We start from the raw sequence: 25400 nt of genomic DNA, 5'->3' as shown, positions 1-25400 counted from the left end.
TAGTTTTAGTTTAATTAGATCCCATTTGTCAATTTTGGCTTTTGTTGCTGTTGCTTTTGGTGTTTTAGACATGAAGTCCTTGCCCATGCCTATGTCCTGAATGGTATTACCTAGGTTTTCTTCTAGGGTTTTTATGGTTTTAGGTCTAACACTTAAGTCTCTAATCCATCTTGAATTAATTTTTGTATGAGGAGTAAGGAAAGGATCCAGTTTCAGCTTTCTACTTATGACTAGCCAATTTTCCCAGCACCATTTATTAAATAGGGAATCCTTTCCCCATTTCTTGTTTTTGTCAGGTTTGTCAAAGATCAGATGGTTGTAGATGTGTGATATTATTTCTGAGGGCTCTGCTCTGTTCCATCGGTCTATATCTCTGTTTTGGTACCAGTACCATGCTATTTTGGTTACTGTAGCCTTGTAGTATAGTTTGAAGTCAGGTAGCGTGATGCCTCCAGCTTTGTTCTTTTGGCTTAGGATTGTCTTGGCAATGCAGGCTGTTTTTTGGTTCCATATGAACTTTAAAGCAGTTTCTTCCAATTCTGTGAAGAAACTCATTGGTAGCTTGATGGGGATGGCATTGTATCTATAAATTACCTTGCGCAGTATGGCCATTTTCTCTGTAGCTCTCTTAACTCAGGGGAGTTTTAGACTCCCTAGGCCTCCTATCCTTGCTTGAAAATGGGAACCACAGCAGTAGGGGTGCTGTGATGCTTCAATGAGCTCATGCTAGGAAAGCATCCAGCACATTGCCCAACACACAGGCTCAGAACAAACTTAATTACCATGATTGGTCCTCAGCAGCCAACAGCCTTCCTGATAGCCTGCTCCTCTTCTGCGAACAGACCAAGAGGATCTGTGAGTCCCTGTAGCCTCAGCTCGTCCCACCATTCTCTTGACCCCAAGTCATCATAAAATTATGACGTAATTGAGGGAAACATTCATGGTTCTCCCTTGTTCTTTATGGCTTGGATATTGAGCAATCATGAGATATTGGAATGTCATCTAGAACCACTATTTCTAGAGAAAACCTCCAGGATGGACATGAATCAAAAATGCTCCTAGAGAGTGTGTTAGGAGTTGAACAATGTGCTTTCCAGTTTGCAGATGAGGGGGAGCTTGACTGTGGAAGGAGCCAGAGCTTTGCTCTCATATTCCAGTCCTGGCTCCAAATCTTGCAGGCTGTGAGACTGGGGCCAGCTACTTAACGTCTCTGAACACCATTGTCTCATGAGGCTGTTGTGAGAGTTGGAAATAATAAATAAAACCAAACAACCCAGTGGGTGACACACAGTAACTGTTCAAAAACAGTACCTCCATGCTCTTCTGTCATTACTAGGATGGTTGCAGGGATAGAGAGAGACATCAGAGGCGTTCAGTGACCAATCAACCCCCTATAACCTTAGCCTCCCTCTAAGCTGACCCCAAGGGTGAGCCCGATAGCTTCGGAGAGAGCTCTGTGACTTGCCTCTGTTTGGAAAGCAGTGTCCCCTTAGAGATCAGAGGCGACTCTCCTGGATCCCCACAGATCAGAACCCCACTCCTTGGTCCGGCTGGTTCGTCAGGCATCCCAGGCTCTGTCCAGGGACAGTCAGCTGAGGCTGTGAACTCCAGAGTCATCTTGGATTGGTGAATGGGGAGAGAGCATGAGACTGGGACCAAGCTCAAAAAGGACTTGGGAGGATAATTAGTGGATGGGTGTGGTTAAGAGGTTTGGGGAAAAGGAGAGTTTGGAGAAGGAGAAAGCAAATCAGCCCAGCCAACGGAATGATGACTACAGCCTTTGTTTAGGCATCTTTGGAAGTGTTTGCAGATCTACAAGGTACAATAAACTGCCTAGTGGAAACACAGTCTCAGAGCACTGAGACGTTTTATTTTTAATTCTTACTTAAATGAGAACTGTTATCTGTCTCGGGAGATCTTTTCACCTTGAGGTCATGAATTGGAGCCTGGGGACTTGGCCTCCACTCCTGCTCTGGCATTTTGTAGTTGAATGACCTCAGTGACACCCTTCGCCTCACTGGGCCCAGCTCTGTTCCTGTGAAAAGAATGGATTGGAGAACTTGGTCTCTTAGGTTCCTGCTAACTGACATTTTGTAACACTTAGTTTCAGATTCCCAACCTCTCTATCCTCCCCATTCTAATTTTTTTAAGAAGTGCAGGAACTAGAACTTAGAAAGAAAAAAAAAAAAACCATGCGTGAACTTTCTACATAATTTCCTAGGCACTTAGATCTGCATCCCAGGAAGCATATTAAAAATACTTATCCCCAGGACTCTCCTTTGGGATGGGACTCAGAAACATCTGTAAATTTAACAAGCTCCGTAGGTGATTTTTTTTATGATCACACAATAATTAGCCTAAGCTGTCTTAAAGCAGCTGCTGAAAATTGAACCTGATTCAATCTTTAAAAGGCACATCTTTAAACTGTGGTATAGGCCAAGGTCTCTGCTAGGGAACCGAAGCCAAGAATCTGAGAAAAGTGCAATGATGAACGCCAGCCTTCACCAGCTGGGCCTGGGATGTCTGTGAACCACTGAGGCCAAGATGAGAGCAGGGCCACAGGGACAGCGGGGTTGTGGGCTATCATGTGACTATGTTCTTGGACCGCCTCTCCTTTCATGCTGAACTGAAATGCCTGTCCACACTGTAGAGCACATGATCTTTGTTTCAGGATACGGGGCATGGGTGTCAGGTTGCTTTGCAGGAGCAGGAGAGAATGTGCAGCCACCTCCATCCAGCGGTCCTCTGTGGGAGGCAGTTGGCTGGGACCCGGGTATTCACTGTGGCCATGGGCTGGAGCATCAGCAGCAGCCCACAGACCCACAACCATGGCCACCCAAAAAATAGAGCTCTGCAGTGGCTGATTTCCAGGAGGTCACAGTCTAGCTAGATGGCAGAAGCCCAGAACTTGGTGGCCTCTGTTTCAGGATGCTAGTGGCCTCTATGACTCACCAGAGGCAGAAAGCACAGTTTCTGCCATCTGGCTCTGACTACAGGAGATAGTGGGGCAGAATTGGTGGTCCCTCTCAGCAGGTTTGGTGGATCTGCTCTGCCTCCTCACCTCTGACATCTGGGGTCACCCACCTCATCCTCCACCAGGACCTGGCCTTTCCCTGACATCTTCCCTCTGCTGGTTCGATTTAGTTTTGGGTGCCCTCAACAAGAGGCAATGCACAGACATTTCCTGTTGAAAACACAGTTTTGCTTGCTTGTGTTTAGTAGTAGGGAAAATGTCCACTGAAAGCAAAGGTAATGGAAAATAATTAGCATTTTAAAGAGCAGTAGCACTAAGTAAGTTGAAATCAGCCTCTAACAGTTACTAAACCCATGTTTTTGAAGAACTTCTATGGGCCAGTCATTCTTTCTCTCCTCGTCTACCTATCTCCCCCAGCTAGGGTTTTGCATGCATAGACCTCCCGCCTTCATTTTATTCCCGCTCCCTTCCCTTCACTTGCATAATCTCGATTGACTTTCTCAAAAATAAACCTTGAATTTTAGAATAGGTTTGGATTCATAGAAAATTGTGAAGATAGTAATACAAGAGGTCCACACATACCTGACACTCAGTTTCTCCTAGTGTTCAGATGTTACATGGGTAGGGGTCATCTGTCACAACCAAGAAACCACTACTGATTATTGTTAGCTAAAATCCATACTTTATGGATACTTCCTCAGTTCTTACCACATATCTCTTTTCTGTACCGGGATCCCATCCTGGACACCACATAACATTTAGTGGTTGTGTGTCCTTTAGCTCCTCTATGGCTGTGACAAGTTCTCAGACTTTGTCAGGATGACTTTGTTTAAATGACTTTGACAGTTTGGGGAGGTTTGGGGACAACTTGTCAGCTATTTTGCAGAAAGTCCATCAGGTGGACTTTGTCTGGTATTTTCCCCATGATTAGACTGGAGTTGCAGGGTTTGAGGAAAAAGCCACTGAGAGGTAAAGGCACGTGCCACCGACATAACTTAGCTTTGTCTGCCTTGCTCACCTGGCTAAGGGAGTCTGTCTGCTTTCTCTACTGTAAAGTTACTCTTTTTCCCATTTCCCATTCAGTACTCTTTGGAGGTAAGTCACCGTATGCAGCCCACACTTAAGGGAGGGGGAGTTATATTCTACCGCCTTGAGATAGGGATATCTATGTAAATTATTTTAAATTCTTCTATATGAGAGGTTTGTCTCCTCTCCCTTATTTTTAGTTATATATTCAATCATATGTTGATACCAATTGATCTCATGCATATTTGTTGTATACCTTAGGTCATAATCTAGTACTACTTTATCAATTTTGTTACTCAAATTATTCCACCTGTGGCCACTAGGAGCTCTTTCAGTTGGCTCCTGTATCCCTTTGACAAACCCCATTGTTGAGTGTTTGTGCACTTGTGTGTGTGTTTTGTACTTACATTCTGGCACTATGAAGCATGCCAAGCTCTTCTCCTGTATGCCCTGCTCAGCCCTAGAATCCACAGTATCTGCCAGGAGCTCTCATTCCTTTCTTTATAGACTGGTATTAGAAGTCAGCATCTGGGTGATGTGTGTGTTCCATACTTCTGGGATTCCATTGCTTCTAAGCCCTGCTAACTGACAGAGTTAGGAAAGATATTTGAGTGTCCTAACCCATATCTATACAAATATCTAAAAATATTCCCCTAGGGATTCATTGCTATCTATATTAAGCTAAGTAGGAGTTAATACTAAAATATCCAACTTTAATCCAGGACCACATGATCACTCTAACCTTCCTCAACTTCCTCCTCCAACAGTGAGAAAACTGGCTTCCATCATCCTGCATCCATCAATTATTTGATTCCATTATCCCTGTGTCGTGGTTTCAAAATAATTAGCCAATGCCCCTGTAGAAAGCAGCCTTACCCTGGTTCAGCATACACAAATCAAAAAATGTAATTCATCACATAAAGATAATTAAAGACAAAAACCACGATTATCTCAATAGATGCAGAAGAGGCCTTCAACAAAATTCAACATACCTTCATGTTAAAAACTCTCAATAAACTAGGTACTGAAGGAACATACCTCAAAATAATAAGATCCTTTATGACAAACCACAGCCAATATCATACTGAATGGGCAAAAGCAAGAAGCATTCCCCCTTGAAAACTGGCACGAGACATGGATGCTCTCTCTCACCACTCCAAATCAACATAGTGTTGGCAGTTCCAGCCAGGGCAATCAGGCAAAAGAAAGAAACAAAGCGTATTCAAATAAGAAGAGAGGAAGTCAAATTGTCTTTGTTTGCAGATGATGTGATCCTGCATCTAGAAAACCTCATTGACTCAGCCTAAAAGCTTCTTAGACTGATAAGCAACTTCAGCAAAGTCTCAGGATACAAACCAATGGGCAAAAATGTCAAGCATTCCTATATGCCAACAACAGATAAGCAGAGAGCCAAATTATGTGAATGGGAACTCATAATTGCCACAAAGAGACCAAAATACCTAGGAATACAGCTAACAAGGTAAGTAAAGAACCTCTTCAAGGAGAACTACAAACCACTGTTCAAGGAGATCAGAGAGGGCACAAGCAGATGGAAAAACATTCCATGCTCATGGTTAGGAAGAATCAATGTCATGAAAATGGCCATACTGCCCAAAACAATTTATAGATCCAATGCCATTCCCATTAAACTACCACTGACATTCTTCACAGAATTAAAAAATAAAAAACTATTTTAAAATTCAAATGGAACCAAAAAAGAGCCAAGACAATCCTAAGCAAAAAGAACAAAGCTGGAGGCATCACATTATCAGATTTCAAACTATACTACAAGGCTACCGTAACTAAAGGAGCATGGTACTGGCACAAAAACAGGCACATAGACCAATGGAACAGAATAGAGAACTCAGAAATAAAACTGAACATCTACAACCATCTGATCTTTGACAAATCTGACAAAAAAAGAGCAATGGGGAAAGTATTCCCTATTTAATAAATGTTTCTGGGAAAACTGGCTAGCCATATGAAGAAAATTGAAACTGGATCCCTTCTTTACACCTTGTACAAAAATCAACTCAAGATGGATAAAAGACCTAAATGTAAAACCCAAAACTATAAAAACCCTAGAAGAAAGTCTAGGCAATACCATTCAGGACATAGGCATGTGCAAAGATTTTATAATGAAATCACCAAAGCAATTGGAACAAAAGCAAAAGTTGATAAATGGGATCTAATTGAACTAAAGAGCATCTGCACAGCAAAAGAAACTATCATCAGAGTGAGTAGACAACCTACAGAATGGGAGAAAATTTTTTCAATCTCTCCATCAGACAGAGGTCTAATATTCAGAATCTACAAGGAACTTAAGCAAATTTACAAGAAAACAAAAACAACCACATTAAAAAGTGGGCAAAGGATATGAATAGACACATCTCAAAAAAAGACATTCATGTGGCCAAAAACATATGAAAAAAAGTTCAAAATTACTGGTCATTAGAGAAATGCAAATTAAAACCACAATGACATACCATCTCATGCCAGTCAGAAAGGTGATTATTACAAAGTCAAGAAACAACAGATCACTTTGGGAGGCCAAGGCAGGCAGATCACGAGGTCAGGAGATCGAGATGATCCTGGCTAACATGGTGAAACCCTGTCTCTACTAAAAATACACAATATTAGTCAGGCATGGTGGCGGGTGCCTGTTTTCCCAGCTACTCAGGAGGCTGAGGAAGGAGAATGGTGTGAACCCAGGAGGCGGAGCTTGCAGTGAGCCAAGATCATGCCGCTGCACTTCAGCCTGGGTGACAGAGTGAGACTCTGTCTCAAAAAAAAAAAAAAAAGAAAAAAGAAAGAAAAAAGAAACAACAGATAGATGCTGGCAGAGTTGTAAAGAAATAGGAATGCTTTTACACTGTTGATGGGAATGTAAATTAGTTCAACCATTATGGAAAACAGTGTGGCAATTTCTCAAAAATTTAGAACCAGAAATATCATTTGACCCAGCAGTTTCATTACTGGATATATACCAAAGAAATATAAATCACTCTATTACAAAGACACATGCACATGTATGCTCACTGCAACACCATTCACAATAGCAAAGACATGGAATCAATCAAAATGATCACAATGATAGACTGGATAAAGAAAATGTGGGGAGTCACTGGCAAGATGGCTGAATAGGAGCAGCTCTGGTCTGCAACTCCCAGTGAGGTTGACACAGAAGGCAAGTGATTTCTGCATCTCCAACTGAGGTACACAGTTCATCTAATTGGGACTGGTTGGACAGTGGGTACAGCCCACAGAGGGTGAGCCAAAAGGGGATGGGGTGTCACCTCACCTGGGAAGCACAAGGGGTTGGGGAATTTCCCTCCTCTAGCCAAGGGAAGCCGTGAGAGAATGTACCAGGAGGAATAGTGCACTCTGGCCCAGATACTGTGTTTTTCCCACAGTCTTCATAACTGGCAGACCAGGAAATTCCCTCTGGTACCGATGCCACCAGGGCCCTGGGTTTTGAGCACAAACCTGGGCAGCCGTTTGGGCAGACACTGAGCTAACTGCAGGAGTTTCTTTCTTTCTTTTCTTTCTTTCTTTCTTTCTTTCTTTCTTTCTTTCTTTCTTTCTTTCTTTCTTTCTTCCTTCCTTCCTTCCTTCCTTCCTTCCTTCCTTCCTTCCTTCCTTCCTTCCTCCCTCCCTCTCTCTCTCTCTCCCTCCCTCCCCCCCTCCCTCTTTCTTTCTTTCTTTCTTTCTTTCTTTCTTTCTTTCTTTCTTTCTTTCTTTCTTTCTTTCTTTCTTTTCTTTCTTTCTTTTCTCTTGTCTTGTCTTGTCTTTCTTTTTTCATACCCCAGTGGCATCTGGAACACCAGTGAGACAGAACCGTTCACTCCCCTGGAAAGGGGGTTGAAGCCAGGGAGCCAAGTGGTCTGGCTCAGTGGGTCCCAACCCCATGGAGCCCAGAAAGCTAAGATCCACTGGCTTAAAATTCTCACTGCCAGCACAGCAGTCTGACATTGATCTGGGACACTTGAACTTGGTAGGGGAAGGGGTGTCTGCTTTGCTGAGGCTCGCATATGCAGTTTTACCCTCACAGTGTAAACAACACTGCTGGGAAGTTTGAGCTGGGTGGACACCACCACAATTCAGCAAGGCCACTGCAGCCAGACTGCCTTTCTAGATTTCTCCTCTCTGGGCAGAGCATCTCTAAGAAAAAGGCAGCTGCCCCAATCAGGGACTTATGGATAAAATCCGCATCTCCCTGGGACAGAGTACCTAGGGGAAGGGGCGGCTGTGGGCATAGCTTCAGCAGACTTAAACATCCCTGCCTGACAACTCTGAAGAGAGCAGCAGATCTCCCAGCACAGCATTCGAGCTCTGATAAGGGACAGACTGCCTCCTCAAGTGGGTCCCTGACCCCTGTGTATCCTAACTGGGAGACACCTCCCAATAGCGGCCAACACACATCTCATACAGGACAGCTCTTGCTGGCAGAGCTTCCAGAGGAAGGAACAGACAGCAATCTTTACTGTTCTGCAGTACCTGCTGGTGATACCCAGGCAAACAGCGTCTGGAATGGACCTCCAGCCAACTCCAGCAGACCTGCAGCAGAGAGGCTTGATAGTTAGAAGGAAAACTAACAAACAGAAAGGAACAGTATCAACATCAATAAAAAGGATGTCCACTCAGAGACCCCATCTGAAGGTCACCAACATCAAAGACCAAAGGTATATAAATCCACAAAGATGGGGAGAAAGACCAAAGGTATATAAATCCACAAAGATGGGGAGAAACCAGCGCAAAAAGACTGAAAATTCCAAAAACCAGAATGCCCCTTCTTCTCCAAAGGTTCACAATTCATCACCAGCAAGGGAACAAAACTGGATGGAGAATGAGTTTGACAAATTGACAGAAGTGGGCTCCAGAAGATGGGTAATAACAAACTCTTCTGAGCTAAATGAACATGTTCTAACCCAATGCAAGGAAGCTAAGAACCTTGAAAAAAAGTTAGAGCAATTGCTAGTTTGAATAACCAATTTAGAGAAGAACACAAATGACCTGGTGGAGCTGAAAAACACAACACAAGAACTTAGTGAAGCCTACATAAGTATCAAGAGCCGAATCAATCAAGCAGAAGAAAGAATATCAGAAATTGAAGATCAACTTAATGAAATGAAGCGAGAAGACAAGATTAGAGAAAAAAGAGTGAAAGAAACTAACAAAACCTTTAAGAAATATGGGACCATGTGAAAAGACCAAATCTACATTTGATTGGTGTACCTGAAAGTGATGGCAAGACTGGAACCAAGTTGGAAAACACTCTTTAGGATATTATCCAGGAGAACGTCCCCAACCTAGAAAGACAGGCCAATATTCAAATTCAGGAAATACAGAGAACACCACAAAGATACTCCTTGAGAAGAGCAACCCCCAAGACACATATCATTAGAGTCACCAAGGTTGAAATGAAGGAAAAAATGATAAGGGCTGCCAGAGAGGAATGTCAGTTTACCCACAAAGGGAAGCCCATCAGACTAACAGCAGATCTCTCTGCAGAAACCCTACAAGTCAGAAGAAAGTGGGGGCCAATATTTAACATTTGTTAAATAATTTTCACCCTAGAATTTCATATCCAGTCAAACTCAGTTTCATAAATGAAGGAGAAAGAGAATCCTTTACAGACAAACAAATGCTGAGAGATTTTGTCACCACCAGACCTGCCATACGAGAGCTCCTGAAGGAAGCACTAAACATGGAAAGGAACAACTGGCACCAGCCACTGCAAAAGCAAACCAGATTATAAAGACCCTTGACACTATGAAGAAACTGCATCAACAAAATAACCAGCTAGCATCATAATGACAGGATTAAATTCACACCCAAAAATATTAATCTTAAATGTAAACAGGCTAAATGCCCCAATTAAAAGATGCAGACTGGCAAACTGGAAAAAGAGTCAACACCCATCAGTGTGCTGTATACAGGAGACCCATCTCGCAAGAAATGACACACATAGGCTCGAAATAAAAGGATGGAGAAATATTGACCAAGCAAATGGAAAGAAAAAAAAAAAGCATGGGTTAAAATCCTACTCTCTGATAAAACAGACTTTAAACCAACAAAGATCAAAAGAGACAAAGAAGGGCATTACATAATGGTAAAGGGATCAATGGAACAAGAAGAGCTAACTATCCTAAATATATATGCACCCAATACAGGAGCACCCAGATTCATAAAGCAAGTTCTTTGAGACCTAAAAAGAGAATTAGACTCCCACACAATAATAGTGGGAGACTTTAACACCCTCCCCCCATCAATATAAGACAGATCAAGGAGACAGAAAATTAACAAGGATATCCAGGACTTGAACTCAGCTCTCTACCAAGCAGACCTAATCAACATCTACAGAACTCTACACCCCAAATCAACAGAATATATATTCTTCTCAGCATCACATTGCAGTTATTCTAAAATTGACCACATAATTGGAAGTAAAACACTCCTCAGCAAATGCAAAAGAATGGAAATCATAACAAACATTCTCTCAGACCACAGTACACTAAATTAGAACTCAGTATTAAGAAACTCACTCAGAACTGCACAACTACATGGAAACTGAACAACATGCTCCTGAATGACTACTGGGTAAATAATGAAATTAAGGCAGACATAAAGATATTCTTTGAAACCAATGAGAACAAAGACAAAATGCACCAGAATCTCTGGGACACATTCAGAGCAGTGTGTTGAGGGAAATTCATAGCAGTAATTCCCACAAGAGAAAGCAGGAAAGATCTAAAATTGACACCCTAACACCACAATTAAAAGAACTAGTGAAGCAAGAGCAAACAAATTTAAAAGCTAGCAGAAGACAAGAAATAACTAAGATCAGAGCAGAACTGAGGGAGATAGAGAAAAGAAAAACCCTTCAAAAATCAATGAATCCGGGAGCTGGTTTCTTGAAAAATCAGCAAAATAGATAGACCACTAGACAGACTAACAAAGAAGAAAAAAGAAGAATCAAATTGACACAATTAAAAAAAATAAAGGGGATATCCCTTTATTTTATAAATGCTGAGAGATTTTGTCACCACCAGGCCTGCCATACGAGAGCTCCTGAAGGAAGCACTAAACATGGAAAGGAACAACTGGCACCAGCTACTGCAAAAGCAAACCAGATTATAAAGACCCTTGACACTATGAAGAAACTGCATCAACAAAATAACCAGCTAGCATCATAATGACAGGATCAAATTCACACACAAAAATATTAATCTTAAATGTAAACAGGCTAAATGCCCCAATTAAAAGACGCAGACTGGCAAACTGGAAAAAGAATCTCAGTATAGAATACTATAAACACCTCTACACAAATAAACTAGAAAATCTAGAAGATACAGATAAATTCCTGGACACATACAACCTCCTAAGACTAAACCAGGAAGAAGTCAAATCCCTGAATAGACCAATAACAAGTTCTGAAATTGAGGCAGTAATTAATAGCCTACTAACCAAAAATAGTCCAGGACCAGATGGATTCACAGCAGAATTCTATCAGAGGTACAAAGAGGAGTTGGTACCATTCCTTCTGAAACAATTCCAATCAGTAGAAAAAGAGGGAATCCTCCCTAACTCATTTTATGAGGCCAACATCATCCTGATACCAAAGCCTGGCAGAGACACACACACAAAAAAGAGAATTTTAGACCAATATCCCTGATGAACATCGATGTGAAAATCCTCAATAAAATACTGGCAAACTGAATCCAGCAGCACATCAAAAAGCTTATCCACCATGATCAAGTCAGCTTCATCCCTGGGATGCAAGGCTGGCTCAACATACACAAATCAATCAATGTAATTTATCACATAAACAAAACAACTGACAAAGGCCACATGATTATCTCAGTAGATGAAGTAAAGACCTTTGAAAACATTCAACAGCACTTCATGCTGAAAACTCTCAATAAACTAGGTATTGATGGAATGTATCTCAAAATAATAAGAGCTATTTGTGACAACCCCACAGACAATATCATACTGAATGTGCAAAAACTGGAAGCATTCCCTTTGAAAACTGGCACAAGACAAGGATGCCCTCTCTCACCACTCCTATTCAACACAGTATTGGAAGTTCTGGCCAGGGTAATCAGGCAAGAGAAAGCAGTAAAGGGTATTCAGTTAGGAAACTAGGAAGTCAAATTGTCTCTCTTTGCAGATAACATGATTGTATATTTAGAAAACCCCATCATCTCAGCCCAAAATCTCCTTAGGTTGATAAGCAACTTCAGCAAAGTTTCAGGATACAAAATCAATGTACAAAAATCACAAGCATTCCTATACACCAATAACAGACAAACAGAGAGCCAAATCATGAGTGAACTCCCATTCACAATTGCTACAAAGGGAATAGAATACCAACGAATACAACTTACAAGGGATGTGAAGGACCTCTTCAAGGAGAACTACAAACCATTGCTCAAGGAAATAGGAAATAAGAGAGGACACAAACAAATGGGAACACATTCCATGCTCATGGATAGAAAGAATCAATACTGTGAAAATGGCCATACTGCCCAAAGTAATTTACACTTTCAGTGCTATCCCCATCAAGCTACCATTGACTTTCTTCATAGAATTGGAAAAAAACTACTTTAAATTTCATACGGAACCAAGAAAGAGCCCACATAGCCAAGACAATCCTGAGCAAGAAGAACAAAGCTGGAGGCATCACACTACCTGACTTCAATCTATACTTCAAGGCTACAGTAACCAAAACAGCATGGTACTGGTACCAAAACAGATATATAGACCAACAGAAGAGAACAGAGGCCTCAGAAAGAACACCACCCATCTACAACCATCTGATCTTTGACAAACCTGACAAAAACAAGCAATGGTGAAAGGATTCCCTATTTAATAAATGGTGTTGGGAAAATTGGCTAGCCATAGGCAGAAAGCTGTAACCGGACCCCTTCCTTACACCTTATACAAAAATTAACTCAAGATGGATTAAAGACTCCAGCATAAGACCTAAAACCATAAAAACTCCAGAAGAAAACATAGACCATATCATTCAGGACATAGGCATGGGCAAAAACTTCATGACTAAACCACCAAAACCAATGGCAACAAAAGCCAAAACTGACAAATGGGATCTAATGAAACTAAAGAACTTCTGCACAGCAAAAGAAGCTATCATCAGAGTGAACAGGCAATCTACAGAATGGGAGAAAAGTTTTGCAATCTATTCATCTGACAAAGGGCTAATATCCAGAATCTACAAAGAACTTAAAAAATTTACAAGAAAAAAACAACCCCATCAAAAAGTGGGCAAAGGATATCAAAAGACACTCATCAAAAGAAGATATTTATGTGATCAACAAACATGGGAACAAAAGCTTGTCATTAGAGAAATGCAAATCAAAACCACAATGAGATACCATCTCACACCAGTCAGAATGGTGATCATTAAAAAATTAGGAAACAACACATGCTGGAGAGGATGTGGAGAAATAGGAATGCTTTTACTCTGTTGGTGGGAGTGTAAATTAGTTCAACCATTGTGGAAGAGAGTGCAGTGATTCCTCAAGGATCTAGAACTAGAAATTCCATTTGACCCAGCAATCCCATTACTGGGTATATATCCAAAGGATTATAAATTATTCTACTATAAAGACACATGCACACGTATGTTTATTGTGGCACAGTTTACAATAGCAAAGACTTGGAACCAACCCAAATGTCCATCAATGATAAACTGAATAAAGAAAATGTGGCACATACACATCATGGAATACTATGAAGCCATAAAAGAGGATGAGTTCATGTCCTCTGCAGGGACATGGATGAAGCTGGAAACCATCATTCTCAGCAAACTAACACAAGAACAGAAAACCAAACACTTCATGTTCTCACTCATAAGTGGTAGTTGAACAATGAGAACACATAGACACATGGAGGGAAACATCACACACTGGAGCCTGTTGGGGAGTGGGGGGATGGGGGAGGGNTTCATGTTCTCACTCATAAGTGGTAGTTGAACAATGAGAACACATAGACACATGGAGGGAAACATCACACACTGGAGCCTGTTGGGGAGTGGGGGGATGGGGGAGGGATAGCATTAGGAGAAATACCTAATGTAGATGATGGGTTGATGGGTGCAGCAAACCACCATGGCACGTGTATACCTATGTAACAAACCTGCACGTTCTGCACATGTACCCCAGAACTTAAAGTATAATAAAATAAAAATTAAAATATAAAGAAAATGTGGTACATATCCACTATGGAATACTATGCAACCATAAATAGGAATGGGATCATGTCCTTTTCAGAGACATGGATGAAGCGGGAAGCCATTATCCTCAGCAAAGTAATGCAGGAACAGAATACCAAGCACTGCATACTCTCACTTAGAACTGAACAATAGGAACACATGGACACAGAGAGGGGAACAACACTCAAGGGGGCCTGTTGGGGAGGGTGGGGGGCATGGAGAACATTAGGGAAAAGAGCTAATGCATGCTGGCCTTAATAACTGGATGATGGGTTGATAGGTGCAGCAAAGCACCTTGGCACACGTTTTCCTATGTAACAAACCTGCACATCCTGTACATGCACCCTGGAACTTTAAAAAATAAAATAAAAATAAAAAAAGAAAGCAGCCTTACCAGCTAGTACACAGTGCTTTTGTATAGTTCCTTTTGCCTTTAGTTTTATAATCTCTGCTGATTTTCAGTGTTCCTTGGGTTAGTATGTTTTTTTCCCCTTCTCCTGCGGTGAAGTTATTTCATACATTTGAAATATTTTATTAGCTAATTCTTTGTCATAGTGTGCAATCCATTCTGGTGCCCACTGTCCATGCAGTTGATTTTTTAAACATTTTTCTTGCATTAAATTTTACTTTTTATTCTTTATAGCTCTACGAGTTTTGACAAATGCATGGTGCCATATATCTACCATTACAGTATTATAAGGAGTAGTTTCACCACCTTAATAATTCACCTCTGTTTCATCTTTTCATCCTCCTGCCTACCCAAACTTTCTGTCAACCACTGATCTATTTATGCCTCTATCACTTTGCCTTTTCCAAAATGTCATGCAAATGGAATCCAAAACTTCAGACAATGATAGAAAGCCATTGTGCCCTGGCAGGGATTATAACCAGAGTCTTACCCATACTTGACTTAGATGATTTTGATGATGAAATTTGGGAGTTTTGAGTTGATGAGATTCAAAATGAAATTCTGGACTTGGGTTAAAACTGTGATGGTTTGAGTCTATGGCAATTTTGGCATGGGGCAAATGTATTTGCCTGTGGGGTAGATGTGCTTTGAGGCCAGAAGGTGGACTGTTACAGGTGGAATATGTCTCTCATAGCTCTTGAAATCTGCAAGTATCTTATCTTACACGGAGTAAGGGATTTTGTAGATGCCTTATTCATAAACTGACCTGATTCATGAAAGTAATGTGATACAATTTAAGAAAAACTCAATTGGCCATTTCTGATTTTAAAGACAGAAGAATTTGGGCAACCACATAGCTGGAAAAGAAAAAAAGGAAAGAAAAAAGAAAGAGAAAGAAAACCTTGTCATCACCTTGATTCTACCCCAGCGAGACTCATTTGGGATTTCTGACCTTCGAACTATATAAAAAATAATAAACTGATTTGTGTTAAGTCACTAAGTTTGTGGTAATGCAGAAATAGGAAATTAATACAAGGACCATGGTCCATTTGAATTAATTATTGTGTAAACTGTGTGTCTAGTTTCATTCTTTGCATACAGCTATCCAATTACTCTAGCATCATTTGTGGAAAAGACTACTCTTTCTCCATTGAATTACCATTGTGCTGTTGTCAAAGATCAGTTGACTATATTTCTGTGGGTTTATTTCTGGGATCTCTACTATGTTATATTGTTCTATGCATCTATTAGTTTGCCAGTACTCCATTATCTTGATTGCTGTAATTTTATTGTAAGGCTTAAAATCAGATAGTGTGGTCTTCCAACTTTATTATTCTACTGTAATACTGTAGTGACTTGTCTAAGGCCTTTGTCTTTATATATAAATTTTATAATTAGTTTGTTAATATATAAAAAGAGATTGCTGGAATTTTGAATAGGATTACATTCAAAACTAAATATGAATTTAGATTACATTCTTGAAACTAAAAATCAAGTTGGGAAGAATTAACATTTTAACAATATTGAGTCTTTTAACATAGGAATCCCCAACTCCCAGCCACAGACCAGTACCAGTTCAGTCCATGGCCTGTTAGGAATCAGGCTGCACAGCAGGAGGCGGGTGGTAGGCAGGCTAGCATTTCCACCTGAGCTCTGTCTCCTGTCAGATCCCAGCAGCATTAGATTCTCATAGGAGCACAAACCCTATTGTTAACTATGCACGCAAGGGATCTAGGTTGCATGTTCCTTATGAGAATCTAACTCATGCTTGATGATCTGAGGTGGAATAGTTTCACTCTGAAACCATCCCCTAGCACCCCACCATCTGTGAAAAATCTGTCTTTCACAAAACCAGTTCCTGGTGCCAAAAAGACTGAGTACTGCTGTTTTACTACATGAACATAAGATATTTCTCCATGTATTTAGACCTCCTTTAATTCAGAGTTTTGTAGCTTTTCACATATAAATCCTGTACTTTTTTTTAGATTTATAAATAAATACTTTATTTTCTTCAGTTTTGTTTTTATTTTCAATAGTAATTTTGTTTTATTTAAAATTCCAATTATTCATTGCTGATATATAAAAAAGAAATTAATTTCTGTACCTTATATCCTGCCACCTTCCTAGACTTGATTTTAATTCCAGGATTGTTTTGTACATTCTTTAGTGTTTTTCCTAGATTCCCATACCATATGTGAATAAATACTGTGTTATTTCTATCCTTCAAATTGGCACACCATTTATTTATTTTTCTTGTCTTATTGCACTGGCTACGACTTCTAGTATGATGTTAAATGGGAATTTTAAGAGAATACATCTTTGCCTTGTTTCCAGTCTCAGAAAAAAGCATCAGTCTCACAATTAAGTATGGGATTAACTGTAGGCATTTCATATATACCCTTTATTAGGACAAGGAAGTTTTCTGGTATTGCTAGTTTGCTGGGAGTTTTTAATCATAAATGAGTGTTGAATTTTGTTCTTGCATGCTTTTCTGCATTAACTGACATGAGTACATGTTTTTCTTCTTTAATTTGTTAATATAGTGAATTTCAATGATTAGTTTACTAATTTGAACCAGCCTTCCCTTGCTAGATTTAATGCCACTTGGTTGCGATGAGTTATCCTTTTAGATATTGCTTAACAAACTTTCTAATATTTTGTTAAAGATTTTTGCAGCCATGTTCTTGAGACATATTGGTCTGTAGTTTTGTAACATTTTTCTGTGGTTTTAGTAATTAGGGTTTAGTAATTAGTAATTTTTTAATTAATTACTACATTATTAATTACTAATTAATTAATAATAATTAATTATTTAATTATTTTAATTAATTATTAATAGTAATTTTTCTGTGGTTAGTAATTAGGGTAATGCTGGCCTCAGAAGAGTTGATTAGAAATGCTCCTTCTGCTTCTAAAAAAATGTGAAGAATTGATATTATTTCTTCTTCAGTTATTTGGTAGAATTTATGAGTGAAAGACCACTGGTGTTTGTATATCTTGGCTGGTTCTTTCTTTCTTTTCTTTCTTTCTTTTCTCTTAGAGGATTTTAATTATTAATTTAATTTATTTATTAAATTAGGCTTTTCAGTTTATCTATTGCTCTTTGAATGAGTTTGGACAATTTGTCTTCAGGAAATTGTCCTTTCAATGAGTTATTAAATTTGTGGATAAAATGTCATTTATGGTATTCTGTTATTATCTGTTTAAGATCAGTAGTGATACCTCCCTTTATTATATGGGCAATTTGATATTTCTCTCTTTATTTCTTGTGAGCTTGGCTTGAGGGTTTATCAATTTTCTTTGATCTTTTGAGTTGTGCTGATTCTGTATATTGTTTTCCTCCTTTTAATTGCACTGATATTTGCTCCAATTTTCATTATTTTCTTCCTCTTTTTTTTTTTTTTTTTTTTTTTTTTTTGAGACGGAGTCTTGCTCTGTCACCCAAGCTGGAGTGCACTGGCAGATCTCAGCTCACTGCAAGCCTCCGCCTCCCCAGGTTCACGCCCATTCTCCTGCCTCAGCCTCCCGAGTAGCTGGGACTACAGGGGCGCCTGCCACCTCGCCCGGCTGTTTTTGTATTTTTTTAGTAGGAAACGGGGTTTCACCGTGTTAGCCAGGATGGTCTCGATCTCTCTGACCTTTTGATCCCGCCCGCCTCAGCTCCCAAAGTGCTGGGATTACAGGCTTGAGCCACCACGCCCGGCCTCCTCTGCTTTTTTAAGGTATAATTCGCCCTTCTTTCTCTAGCTTCCCAAGATAGAAGATTTGGTCATTTGTTTTATATATTTCTTCTTTTCAAATATACATATTTAATGCTATAAATTTTCTTCCCAGAGCCACTTTTCTTCATCCCCAAAACTTTGAAAAGTTGTATTTTAATTTTTACTTATTTCAAAATATCAATTGTTCTTTATTTTTGAGACTTCTTAGTTCTCCCTTGGGTTATTTAATTTCCAAATATTTGGGAATTTTCTGCCTATCCTTCTGTGAGTGATTGATTTCTAGCTTAATTCTATTGTGGTATGAGAACATACTTTGTATGATTTTATTCTTCAAAATTTTAAAGTGTGTTTTATGATCTGGACTGTGTCTATATTGAATATTGCACATGAATGAGCTTAAGATGAATGTATAATTGCTGTTGTTGGCTGGAATATTCCAAAAATGTCAATCAGATCAAGTTGATTCTTAATGCTGCACAGGTCATCTCTATCCTTACAGATCTTCTGCTTCCTTGATTTATCAATTACTGACAAGCATTTGAAGTCTCCAACCATAATAATTGGATTTGCCTATTTCTCCTTCCAATTCAGTTTCAGCCAAAATTACCGTTTTTGCCTCATTTATTTTGATGCGCTGTTGTTAGGTACATGCTGTTGTAGGATTATTATGTCTCTTTGGAGAACTGACCTCTTTATCCTTATAAATTCCCTCATTATACCCAATAATCTTCCTTTTTCTGCTGTTTTCTCTGGAATTAAAGCTAGAACTAATACGGCTACTTCAGCTTTCTTTTGATAAATATTTACATGGTATGTCTTTTCTTTATCCCTTCACTTTGAACTGGTCTAAGTCTTTATATTTGAAGTGGGTTTCCTGTATACAGCTGTAATTAGTAGACGAAGTCTCACTCTGTTGCCCAGGCTAGAGTGTAGTGGCATGATGATAGCTCATTGTAACCTCAGTTATCCGTCTTTTAATTGGTGTGTTTAGACCATTTATATTTAAGGTGATTACTTATATAGTTGATTTAATACCTGCCTTATTTATAACCTTTTATTCTTTGCACTTGCTTTTTCTTTTTTTTCCCTTTTTTCTGCCTTCCCTGTTTTTACATTTGCATTTTACGTGATTCCATTTTAAGTCCTCTCTTAGCGTGTCATTAATATTTCTTTTCAATTTTTTGTGATTGCCTCAGAGTTTACAATACACATTTTTAATAATCTAAGTCCACATTCACATACTACTTTATGTGTAGTGCAGGTAGTTCAGAACAGGATATTCCCGATTCCTCCCTCCCATCTCTAAAGGGCAGCCATGTGCCGGGCACTGCACATGGTGCAATGTTCAAACAATAGTATGTTAATGTCTGGGGCTAGTTTGACCGGAACCTTCATTACACCACTTTTACAGAAGATGAAATTGAGGCTGAGAGGAGTTCAGTTCCCTTTATGGGTCACATCACTAATAAGGCCCAACGCTGACAGACTCCAGGGCACAGAAAGGCTAGTGGGAGCCCATGCAGTGCCCAGCACAGTGCTGAAACAGCAAAGGCTCACAAGGAAGCTGATCCGCACCTGCAGGATGGCAAATGTCTCAGTGAGGAACCGGGATGGGATGGTTTGCAAAAGGAAGAGTGTGGCCTGGCTGGGGTTTGGCAAGCCAAACAGGGGCTAATGTTTATTCATTTTTATTTTTTAAACTTAAATTAACAGAAGTGTGTGTCCTGTTTTCTGTGCCTTTGATATCCACAGGCACCATCATGTGAGCTCTCCTTTGCTGAGAACCAGTTCTTATCTGACACTGTGGTGGGTGAGTCCTTGTGCCGTCCCTGGGACTTCCATCCATGGCCACATAGCAGGGGAGGAAACTGAGGCTCAGAGAAGTAGAGGTCTTGCCCAAGGCCGCAGCTACTTGGAAAGGCCGAGACTTGCACCTGGCCTGCCTACCTCCCAAATCCAGTTCCCCTGGCTCCCCTCATGCCTCAGGTCTGAAATAATTCCTACCATAGCCCTTCCTCTAACAGGATGAACAGGGAGCACCAGCTGGGGCTTCCTGCAGGGCCTGGGGCTTCCCGGGCCCCCTGCATCTGGGTCATCTGGTCAGCGGTCCCAAGGTCACAGCAACAAGCTCACAGATCCGAGTAATGACCCACGCTGGAGCCTAGTGAGTCCCATTCTCAGGGCTAACGAGGTGCAGAGGCCTCAAGAATTCCTCTGCCAGAAACATCAGATGGAAGCTGGTACAGTTGGCCCAAACACCAGCCAGAGGACAGTTTATCAGACCACCCAAGAGGCAGGAATCCAAGTCTGCTGGAAAGGTCTTTCTGAGGGCTGGACCCGGCATCATGGACCAGCCTGGGGTATTCCAGCAACACCTGGAGATGGCAGGCTGGCTGTACCCCTCACAGCAGGGCTCATGCATTGGGGGTGTCTGAGGAGCAGGCATCAAAGGGTGGGTGATTATGACCTGCATTTGCACCCTAATATCTCCTAGGAGGGCCTGCTTGGATGATCACTTGGATTGACTGTCCCCAGTGATCCCTTCTGAAACGGGAGCCAGAGTGCAGGGCTGGGAGCAGCACCCACGTGCCTTGGCCAGGGAGTCTGTGCAGACACCCTCCACTCGTCCCTACATCCTGGGCACTGTGTTGCAGTGAGTCACTGGGTTGCTTACTAATGAAGAGACAGAAGGAGCACAGTGCTCTGGACCTGGCTGCAGGATTGAGCTTGCACATCAAATGTGGGGTCCTACGAGGCTTTAAAAGAAAGAATCAAGAGATTTCAAATCCACATCTTTTTCCTGTGAGAAAGTGGCTTCCCCAGGAGGATGCTTCAGGGGTTCTTGACACCTCTCCTCCACTGCCACACACTCTCCTTGAGTGGGAGGAGTCCCACATGACATTCACCCAGCACCTATTCTGTGCCTGGAGCTGTGCACAGTGACTTCCCCACCCCAGTGGGCTCGGCACTGTGGCTCACCTCCGTTTCATGGATGGAAAAGACAAGATCACAGGGGACATCAAGGGGCAGCCAGTTGGGGCCCAGGTCTCTCATAGGCCAACCCCAGCTCTTCACCTGCACATCCCACCCTAGACAGACACCTTCCCCAAAGTCCAGCCTCCCTGACAGCCCACCCTCCCCCAGAGCCTACAGTCTCAGAGAGCCAGTGCTGGGACCTGGGAACTTCTGGGCACCCCTCAGAGTGTGTGTGTGTGTGTGTGTGTGTGTGTGTGTGTGTGTGTGTGTCACATGCATTGAGGGTTAGAGGAAGTTGACTAAGGAAAGAAAACAACTAGTCACAAATAAAAGAGGAATTTCCCAACTGAAGAAACATGTCCCTGAAGTAAGTGTGCTTTCAGTTCATCATGTCAATGCAGTACTTTTCTTCTGCTTCATTTGCAGAAAAGAAACTGCAACTTGGAAGGAGAAAAGGCAAAATGTATTTTTGTGCATTCAGCAGAAATAGCCAGGACAAGCAGCCGGACACTTTAAGGTGACACTGCAGGATGAACCCTGCAGGGTGCTGACCTCAGGCCCCCTCAACCGAGGACTCATTCCAGGGAAGGTTGGGCCAGACCCACAAGCACCCTAGGGGCTGCACCAAAGTGAACCTGAAAATATAAAGTACTAATTCCTGAATGTTGTAAGAAGCTGTTCTTTCAAAATATAGAAACAAAAAGTAAAAAATCTTGTCTGAAAATAATTCTGACAAAGTGACAAGTTCTCCCAATCTGAATGCCTCATCTTCTCACCAAAGTGACATGTGAGTAATCCTGTGGGGAAAAAAAAAAAAAAAAAAAAAGGTATTGGCGTATTGCAGAGCATCCAAGTCCACACAGCAGGGGAGCAGCTCCTAGGACATATTATATTTCAGGGGCATCCCCTTCCTGTGTTTTTGATTACATTAAAGAAGTATTTAGTTTTCTTCCCCAAGACATCCCAAATGCCTTGTGTGCCAAAACTTGTCAAGGGGCTATACGTGATTGGTAATGAGTTAAGTCCATGCCAATCCCGGAAAGAATCATGGACTGGGGCAGAGCCCTGGAGCGCAGGGGTACCAGGCTGGGTCCTGGCCCCAGAGCTCACAGGACTTCAGGGGGCATCAGAGCAAGTTCTCCAGGGAAGGTTCCCCTGTGGCCACTACCACTCTTGGTGCCGGGGCACGCTGGCCTGGTTTCTTGCTCATCACTCTACTCTAGCACTTACCAAAAGGTGTCATAAATGGTGGCTTACATCTAAAACTAGTGTGTAAGCCAGCAATTAAAATTTTCTTTTTGTATGAAGGCAATGTAAGAATGCAGGAAAGACAGAAGTTTATGGGTTCTCTCTATCTCTCAGCAGAATGTCATTTTACCATACATATATATTTTAATCATATATACATATATATATATATACATATTACCTGCAACCACGTATTCTTTTATTAATTCCATGTTAACAGAGAGATTTTCCATCTGGCTACAGTATTCCCAGCCTCGATGCAGAAGGCCAGTGATGGGCTATGTCATGAAGCTGGGAGGAGCACCCAGGGTCCATCAGCTCCTCCAGTACCAGCCAGGCCCTGGGCTTAGGTGACAAATAAGGCACATGAGGTCCCTGCCCAGAAGCTTATATTTCCAGAAGGAGAAACAGGCAATAAATAAGTGAATAAATTGACAATTTCAGGTCCTGAGAAATAATATGAATGAAAGGAAGCTTGGTGTGTTCAAGGAGCAGAAGAGGACATGGCCGAGGACACCAGGTCCAGAGGTGCGGGAAGGCCTCTCTGAGGGGACGTGCTTGAGCAATGTGAGGGAGACACCCTGAGAAGAGCCTGGAAGGCCCTCCAGAACGGAGTGGAGTCAGTGAAAAGGTCCTGGAGTGAGAAAAAACAGCTTCGTGTTGTAGGAATCTCACAGTCAATGTAGCTGGAACAGGGCAAGTAAAGGCATGGCAGGAGATGGTCAGGGCCTTAGAAGCCATGGTATTGGGATTGGATTTTCTTCTGGAAGGGACAGGAAACTATAAGTGGTTTGGAGTAGGAGCACATGAAGATCATAACCACAAGCACTATGGCAAGTAGGGCAGACAGCAGTAGGAGCTCCTGGGTGGGGAGGTCAAACAGGAAGATGACAATGCCCTCGGTGAGATGCAGACCCTGTCTAGGTGGAGCAAGGCTGTGGGGATGGGGCGGTGCTGGGGCAGGAACCAACACTTTAGTATTAGACATATCACATCTGCAGATGTTCCTTTAGAGAGAAGCAGAGAAGTCGGATGGTGGTTGCAGGAGGGAGGCAGAGTCAAGATGACTCTGAGAAGACCTGCAAGGGAGCCATCCAGGAAGGAGTAGGGTCAGTGCCAAGGTCCTGGGGCAGGAAACAAGCCTCATATTCTTATTTTTAAAGACCAAGCTTTCACTGCAGGTTGATGTGCTGCTGGAAATATGCAGTGGCAAGCGAAAACCTGCTGATCCTGGTGATAGAAGTGATTGTTGTAGGAATAGTCAGAGGTCTACACTTGAACCTTAAGGAGCAGGACTCTATTTTATGCCTCTTTATTTCTCCACTATGAACAGAATACTGAGGAAGCAAAAACCAGCACATGAGACCCAGCCTAAGGGACACTGGAGAGCTTCCTGGGAGAGGCAATATCATGCTGAGAAGGGCAGGCCCAGCAGCAGCTTGCCAGTGTCAGGAGGAAAAGATGCTCCAGGCAAAGACAGCTCATGTTCAAAGGCCAATGCACATGAGAAAGAGCTGGGCATGGGTGGCCACAGGTGCACAAGGATGCTGGGAGCTGAGGTGGAGGGGAGAACCAATCAGGGCTTGCAGGCTGTACCAGCAGATTGGATTTTATCACCAGACAGATCACCCTAGCAGCAGCAGGGATTACCTCTGACTTGAGAGGCAGGGGACTGGGGTAAGGTAGACACTGGTGGGAGGGATGGCCTTGGAGAGGCAGTGCCAGGTATCCAGAGGTGAGGCTGGGCCAGGAGACAAGAGGGCATCAAGAGCAGGTTAACTACACTCAGAGGCAGCTTCAACCAGCTGGGTAAGGAGGGAAGATACAGCCAAGATGGGCCTGGGGTTTGGATGAGGGGAGTGGATGAGGCTACTCACCGAGAAAGGGCACTTCATGGGAAGGAGGGTGACAGGGCTGAGGGTGCCAAGGCAGCAGTCAGATCCCTGAGCACCCTAGCCCAGAGGCCACAGGTGCAGGGGAAGAAGAAGGGGCTAGGACAGGGATGGAGGCTTCCATCCCAGAGCCTCTGCAGGGAATGGGCAGTCTGCTGCCTCCTCTCTGGTCTATAAAGGCAGGTGAGATATGTGGATTCCCGTTTCTCCCTCAAGAACCATGAAAATCTTATGAATGTTATCTGAGAGACATTGCATTTTCTTCCTAGAATGTGGGGACCCCAGCTATGCCTTGGAAAGATCTCTCTCACTGCTAAGGGAAGGCACCCTGGAGGAGGGAGCCTGGGGATGCGGGGTACACAGGCAGGTGGTCATTAAAATAATACAGGAAGGAGGCCACAATGCTAAACCAGGCAGAGGGCAGGAGGGCAGCAAGGAGGCAAAGGGCTCTCATGGTGGTGGAGGAGGCAAGATTAGGATCTGGTGAAAAGTGAGGCAAGGGGGAGAGGGAAGAGCCGGATTCCAACGTTTAGGTTCTGGCAGCCGAGGGCATGATGGTGCCATTGAAATTTGAGTTCAGTGTCCCTGCAGCTACCAGAACCAGGGTGCAGAGCAAAGCGGAAGCCAAGTGAAGTTGACAAGCAAGCAGATCTGGACAGAAGCTGGTGTGTCCAGTCTAGTCCCAACTTGTCAAGGACATGCATCACCATGGCCCCTCTCAGCCCACAGAGATTCTCCCCTCAGATCCATTGATGATTTGGGGACACTGGACAGTGACCCGAGTGGAAAAAGAAACATCTCTTCTGACTCCTTGAGCTGCTTCCCTAGTTGGGGGTAGGAAGGTGAAATACCTGAGACGTTGCAACAAGCAAGGCTGAGGCCAGCCAGGCAGGCAGGAGGCTGAGGCTAAAAGCCC

General features: G+C 42.2%; 1 pseudogene; it reads left to right on the top strand.

Annotated features, from left to right (window-relative positions):
• Positions 1-25400, top strand: part of LOC108541942 (60S ribosomal protein L9 pseudogene) — a 54210-nt pseudogene that overhangs the window by 8637 nt on the left and 20173 nt on the right.

Source organism: Rhinopithecus bieti, unplaced genomic scaffold, assembly GCF_001698545.2.
Source record: "Rhinopithecus bieti isolate Rb0 unplaced genomic scaffold, ASM169854v2 scaffold_20310, whole genome shotgun sequence".
Lineage (NCBI taxonomy): Eukaryota > Metazoa > Chordata > Mammalia > Primates > Cercopithecidae > Rhinopithecus > Rhinopithecus bieti.
Note: the sequence above shows the minus strand (reverse complement) of the source record. Positions and strands in the feature narration are given on the sequence as shown.